Consider the following 7499-nt stretch of genomic DNA (forward strand, 5'->3'; position numbering starts at 1 on the left):
CACATGCTACCGAGAGTCAGAAACACAGGGTAATAAACATGAGTCGTGCCTAAAATACATCAGTAACCTTGTTGGGGTGTCCCTGAATTTTAACAAAGCACATTAGTTGATCAATGTCCCTTTTAAAAGTAAAGACAAAGAAACTGGACTCAAATGAAACTTAGCAGATATTTAGGCAATGTTATTTGTTGATTGCCAGCCACGTGCCTGGGCACAGCAGGCCATGCTGTCCTAATTCCTGTTGCCTGCCCACCACCAGGGCACCACCTATGGCAAATCAGTTTCCTTAGTTAGAAGAGCATACGGAACTTTGGATAAACATTGACTGAAGCTGATCTTCATAGCAGGTGTTCCCCAGAACAGACTACCAGTGTCTCTCCAGTTATTAATGTTTGTAAATATTTTATAGCGATTTTAAAACTGTGAAACACAATGTTTTCAAAATCACTCAAGCTTCCTTTTGAATTCTATTTTGATAGCATCCTCTGTAAACTTCCTGAATCCAGTCAAAGTTTTATATAAGTGAAATATTAATATAGTTGTCCATATTTCATTTTCCTTATCAATAGGATAAAGGAAATGTACTTAATTTTTCCACCAAGCACCATGCTGATGCCCCCAGATCACTTTCAGGTGACCTAGTATTCCATACAAATATTGTCATCTTCTATGAGCAGCAGGAGTAAACAAATTTAGGAGATAGCATGCTAAGAAAATTGGGCTTAGTCTGTCAAACATTTTTTGAGCACTTACTACATAAGCATTGTGCTAGGCCCTCTAGAAGAATATTATATTGATACTAGTGGCCCAATGCATGAAATTCATGTATGGGAGGGGTGTCCCTCAGCCTAGCCTGCACCCTCTCCAATCTGGCACACCTTAGGGCTTGGGCCTAAACTGGCAGTCGGACATCCCTCTCACAATCCGGGACTGCTGGCTCCTAACCGCTCACCAGCCTGCCTGCCTGATCACCCCTAACCACTTTGCCTGCCGGCCTGCTCACCCCCAACTGCCCCTCCCCCGGCCTTCTCACCCCTAAATGCCCCCCTCCCTGCCAGCCTTCTCACCCCCAACTGGCCCTTCTGCCAGCCTGCTCACCCTCAACTGCCCCCTCTGCCGGCCTGATTGCTCCCAACTTCCCCCCACTGCCAGCCTGCTTGCCCCCAACTGCCCCCCCACCAGCTTGATCACCCCCAACTCCCCAACTGCCCTCCCCTCCTGGCCTGATAGCCCTTAACCAACTCTGACTCGGCCCCACCATCATGGCTTTGTCCAGAAGGACGTCCAGAAGGTTTCCCGGTCTAATTAGCATATTACCCTTTTATTAGTATAGAAGGTTATCCCTGACCTCACAGAGCTTCCTATCTAATGAGATAAACAACTAACTTTAATGCTTAGCAGGATGCAAGAGGTGAGGCACACTTACAGAGCACTGAATACATACCAGGAGCTTAATAGTCTTCATTTCACTAATCCACACCACAGCCCTTTGATTAGATATTATCACCCTTCCAAAGGTGGGGAAAACTGAGGCTCAGAGAGGTTATATGACTTGCCCAAGGTCACACAGAGTAAAACATTGATATACATAAGCCTAAGTCTGTTTGACTCTGTACAACCTATGCTCTTTTTCTAAACTGAACCATGTTCCTTCTCAATAAAAGTAGTAGCATGCTGATTGCAGTACACTGAGCTTCATAGAGACAGCACTGTGGCATGTGCGAGCCGGCTGGGCACTGGGTGACTGTGTGCTGGCTGAGGAAAAGTAATTAAACATGGGCAAAGGAGATCCTAAGAAGCCGAGAGGCAAAAAGTCATCATTTGCTTTCTTTGTGCAAACTTGCCAGGAGGAACACAAGAAGAAGCACCCAGATGCTTCAGTCAACTTCTCAGAGTTTTCTAAGAAGTTCTCAGAGAGGTGCAAGACCATGTATGCTAAGGAGAAAGGAAAATTTGAAGACATGGCAAAGGCGTACAAGGCCCATTATGAGAGAGAAATGAAAACTTATATTCCTCCTAAAGGGGAAACAAAAAAGAAATTCAAGGATCCCAATGTACCCATGAGGCCTACTTCGGCCTTTTTCTTGTTTTGTTCTGAGTATTGTCCAAAAATCAAAGGAGACATCCTGGCCTATCCATTGGTGACGTTGCAAAGAAGCTGGGAGAGATGTGGAATCACACTGCTGCAGATGACAAGCAGCCTTATGAAAAGAAGGGAGTAGTCAAGGCTGAAAAAAGCAAGAAAAAGTAGGAGGAGGAAGAAGACAAGGAAGATGAAGAGGAGGAGGAAGATGAAGAAGAAAATGATGATGAAGAAGATGATGATGAATAAGTTGGCCTAGCACAGTTTTTTTTTCCTGTCTATAAAGCATTTAACACCCCTGTACACAACTCACTTCTTTTAAAGAAAAAAATTAAAATGTAAGGCTGTGTAAGATTTGTTTCTAAACTATACAGTGTCTTTTTTGTATAGTTAACACACTACCAAATGTGTCTTTAGATAGCCCTGTCCTGGTGTTATTTTCAGTAGCCGCTAACCTTGCCTGGTACAGTATGGGGGTTGTAAATTGGCATGGAAATTTAAAGCAGGTTCTTGTTGGTGCACAGCACAAATTGGTTATATAGGGGGACGGTAGTTTTTTCATCTTCAGTTGTCTCTGATGCAGCTTATACAAAATAATTGTCGTTCTTTTAACTGAATACCACTCTGTAATTGCAAAAAAAGAAGTTGCAGCTGTTTTGTTGACATTCTGAATGCTTCTAAGTAAATCCATTTTTTTCATTAGTATTGTTGTCCTTTTCATAGGTCTGACATTTCTCTTCTTGAGGGGAAGCTAGCCTTGCTTTTGCCCATTTTGATCATATGATTATTACAGTGTTGATCTTTTCACATAGTTAGCTGATAAAAAACTTTTGTCTACACACCCTGCATACTTGTGATGAGGGTTAATGAGAGTTGAATTGAGACAGTTTTCATCCATAACAAACTCAAAATTCTTGGTCAGTTGATAATTTTCACATAGCCCAGTTACATTTACAAAGTGAAAAGTAACCACTCTACTCACAGCATGGAATTATTAGAATCAAACATTTGAAAGTGTCCTTGAAGGACTAGTAGAAAAGTATGTTGTAAGCTTTACATGAGGACTTGACATTTTTTTAAACTCCCCTTACCATGTAATGGCAGTTATGTTTGCAGTTCCCATATTAAAGAAGGCTTGAGAGTGTATCCCTAAAAGCGTGAGCTTAAAATACAAGACTGCCATATGAAGTTTTTTGTTGACATTAGTCCTGGCAAAGGCTCTGAAAAAAAAAAAAAAAAAAAAAAAAAAAAAAAAGGTGCTCACTGTAAATGTCTTCTATTTATCTAAATATGGATTGCTTAGGAAACTTGAGACTCCATTAAATGTATTTTTAATTAATTGGGCCAACTTTTAAAATTGTATGCCACGTTTAAAATTGAGTATATTTTCCAAATTACAGTTTGCCCCTTTATAAATCAAATAGACATGAGGGAAGTAAACTTTGTATCACAGATTGAATTGTCCAATTTCTTTGAATTTTATTTTTATAAAAACTCAAAACTCATTAGGGTCATATGTTATCCACTTAGCTGTGTAGGAAACAATTTGGCAATTTTGTGGTTTTTGACATTATCATTCTCTTACAGTGCCAGTGTTTTAAAATAGCATTCTTGTAATTTTACACGCTTTTGTGATGGAGGGATGTTTTGTTATATAATTTTGACTTGGATATTTTCAATTGCATTTGTTTATGTAATTTCAGGAGGAATACTGAACATCTGAGTCCTGGATGATACTAATAAACTATTAGTTGCAGAGGTTTAAAAAAAAAGTAGTAGCATGCTGGGGTGACTAAGCAAGAAGGAGTTAAGGATGCTGGTATAGATATCAGAAAGAGTTTCAAGGAGGAGGTAGCATTTGAGCTAAGACTTGAAGGAATATGGGTTTAATAGGGAATTCATGAGGAAGAAAATGTCAGACTAAGGAAACTAAAAGTGTGTGAGCTCTTCGTTCAACACATTTACTTAAGATATATATGTGTTGAACCCAGCTTCAGGTACTAAGGAGACAAAGGTGAGCAAGACAAACAAATTCCTTTCTTCATGGCACTAAGGTTCTAATAGAGGAAAGAGGCCTAAACAAACACTATAACAAATTATAGACGCTACAATTGTGGCTGCAAAGTGTAGAGAACATCAGGTTGAGAGTGATTTGAGGCACGGAGAGAACAGGAATGTTCTAGATACAGTGATCAGGGAGGGCTGTCTAGGATGTTGATATTTGAGCAGGGAGCTGAATGGAATGAAGAGCAAGCTGTGCCAATGTCCACAAGAGGAGCTCTCCAGGCAGAGGCCCTGAGGAGGGAACGAGATCACTCAGAGGATTCCAGTATGGCGGAGGCAGGCTGAGCAAGGGGAACTGAGTAGGAGATGAGGCAGGGAGATGAGCAGGGGCTGATGCCAGAAGGCTTTGGATTTCAGTCTCAGAGTGATGAAAAGCCCCAAGAGGGTCCTGAGAAGGAGCATAACATGCTATCATACATTTTAGGGAGATTCCCCTGGGAGCTGAATGGAAAATTGATTATGAGGGCAAGAGGAGAAACAGAAAGCTGACTTATGAGACTGTAGCAGTCCAGGTAAAAGGCTATGGTGGCTGGGGAAAGGTGCAATCAGGGCAAGTGGCCTGCTTTGGAATATATTTGGGTGATAGGTCCTACCAGGTTTCTGGTCTGTTGAGGAAGAAAAGTTGCGAATGAAGGATAGATTCTACACATCTGAGATAAAAAGATTGACAGTGAGCCAGTGGCTCCCTGAAAGAGGGGAGTGACCAGAAGGTATGTGGAGGAGTAAAGATCTGCAAGTGACTTGGAGAGTAAGAAGGATCACAACCCAAATGAGAGTGTCTACCGGAGAGGGAAGGTTTCAGTGAGAGCCAGGAAATTGAGGAAGGATCTGTGTCTGGATTAAGGGTATAGATGAAGTTGTTTGCAATTAACTAGATACTCTGAAGAGTATCTTCCTTACCTCCCCTAAAAAAGCAGGTGGAAAGGCTTGGGAGGGGAACAATTACATCTGTTTCAGGGAGAAGGAAGCACAGAGCCACAAGGGGTTGGAAATGATGGTGACTGGAAAAGTATTTTTCAGTTTGGATGAAAAAACATAGGTGAGCCATGGGGGAAATAATTGGCGTAGACATTTCCACAGAACTAGACCTGGAAGTCTCTGACGGATTGAGTTCACTGATGAATTGAAGGACTTGGACCTCTCTGGAACAAGCCAGCTGCTCCTGGAAATCCTAGATAGGGGAGGCTGGCAATGGGATTGTTTGGTTCCCAGGAGCCTCACCAAGTGCTGGATGTAAAATTAGCTCCAGATGGATGGAAGGCCTTTCTGGATGACAGCCTTCACAGCTTGTCTTAACTGTGACTCCAAGGGAATTAAAAAAAAAAAAAAACACAAACACACACACACACACACACACACACACACACAACAGCAACAGCGTCATTGATTTTAAAATAACACTAGGTGAAATAGTTGCCTGTACTTTCTGTTTCCTTTTACTCAACTTATACTTCTCAATCCACAGAGATCTGATTTCTAACCATTTCACTTCATCAAAACAGCTCTGGCTAAGTTTACTAGTGGCCTGTGTCCATGTTGACATCTGACATCTCAGTCCAACTGACCAACCCTTCTTCAAGAAACACTTTCTTCCTTTCTAATTCCACAGTGATACTGCCTCTCTTGGTTATGCTCCTACCCCTTTAGCCACTCATTTTCTCTGTCTCTAAAACCCTCTTCTTCTTATCCTTTAAAATGTTGGATTTAATCCTTGATTATACGCCCTTTACCCTTGTCATTTTATCTCCCCTATATAGGCAAGTTCTTTCAGATTTCAATTGTCTAATATAATGGTGGCTATGGGAGTGTTCAGAGGTGTACATGACTAAGGCATGTGAGAGATTGCTTGAGTTGAGTCATTGCTACCCAAGTGGAAAATGTGGCCTTAGGGTGGATAATGAAGCCCAAGGAGAGTATATGTAGAGGGAGAAAGGAGAATTTAAGCTAGACAGAACTCTGGGGAAACTATTCACTGGACTGGAAGATGAATAGGCACCAATAAGTAAAGGTACTTGTTGTTATCATTCATCATGATTACCATTATTCTACAATAAGTACATTTCAAGACCTGTATTTATTATCTATGCATTAGCTTTTTATTAGCATTCCCTACATTCCACCCATTGCCTTTATTCAAAGCATTCATGCCTACTTTTCCCTAAGCATACTACCAGGCTTTGCTTCATCAATTCAATCCATCAACAGCAATTCTTATTGATTGCTCAAGGATGTGTGGTGATGCTGAAAGCACTATAATCCATCTTTATACTCAGAGATTTTGATGGAATATTGCATCAAATATTATTACTACAATAATTCTACAACTTATTGTTATAAGCTTTTCCATCAACATCTATTAGAAAAGACACAAAGGGACCATATGTTTATCATTTATTTTATCAAGGGAACAACTACAGAAGATCCCTTCCAGCAATCAACAATAATTATCACATGCAACTAAAAGGAGTATGTTCTACTTTTGAAAATCCACAATCTAGCCAACTCTCATGTATATACAAGGCAGTTATCTACAGTGTATCTCACAGAAACCCTGCTGTTAAGCTTATTGATCCACTCTAATGAATTACCTGTTTTGTTGACAGCTGCAGTCTTCAATTCCAAAGGTAACTACATATTTCCTTGATAGCCCACATTTCCATTTTCTTTTATTTTCAGACTGTTTTTCAGAGAACCCATTATAAAGGAGGTAACACTCATCTTGGGACCAGAATGCCTGAGTCGGAGCCTTGACTTTTAATTCATTCAATCATGCACAAAACCTCATTTTTCTCATTTCTGAATCTGTGTGAATAATCTTACAATCCTACCTTACCTCCCCTAAAAAAGCAGGTGGTGAGAGTATTACTATTAGGGAAAGCTTTGGAAATCTAAACACAGCCATTGCCCTTGCTCAGTGGAAAGTTTAAGAGAGTCACCTGTGCTCTGCAGCTTTATGGCTTAGACCAGAGGTGGGCAAACCATGGCTTGCAAGCCACATGCGGCTCTTTGGCCCCTTGAGCATGGCTCTTCCACAAAATACCATGGCCTGGGCAAGTCTATTTTGAAGAAGTGGCATTAGAAGAAGTTTAAGTTTAAAAAATTTGGCTCTCAAAAGAAATTTCAATCGTTATACTGTTGATATTTGGCTCTGTTGACTAATGAGTTTGCCGACCACTGGCTTAGACTGTAGGGAACTGCTTCATGGAAGCCACCATTAATTTATTACAAGTGTATTTGCAGAATATTAGACACATCCAGCTTCTGGTCTATCTGTAGACATGTTCCACCCAATTAGATCCTCAAAATTGCCCTGGGAGATAAGGAGGGAAGAGAATATTGTTCCCATTTTGCA

At 40.7% G+C, this 7499-nt stretch overlaps 1 pseudogene across 1 annotated transcript; it reads left to right on the plus strand.

Annotated features, from left to right (window-relative positions):
* The first annotated feature begins 1775 nt into the window (after positions 1-1775).
* On the plus strand, positions 1776-2332 carry LOC308243834 (high mobility group protein B1-like; annotated as a pseudogene). Its single transcript has one exon. The product of its transcript is annotated as a high mobility group protein B1-like (transcript).
* Positions 2333-7499: the final 5167 nt, after the last annotated feature.

This window comes from Plecotus auritus (assembly GCF_963455305.1).
Source record: "Plecotus auritus genome assembly, chromosome: 3".
Classification (NCBI taxonomy): Eukaryota; Metazoa; Chordata; class Mammalia; order Chiroptera; family Vespertilionidae; genus Plecotus; species Plecotus auritus.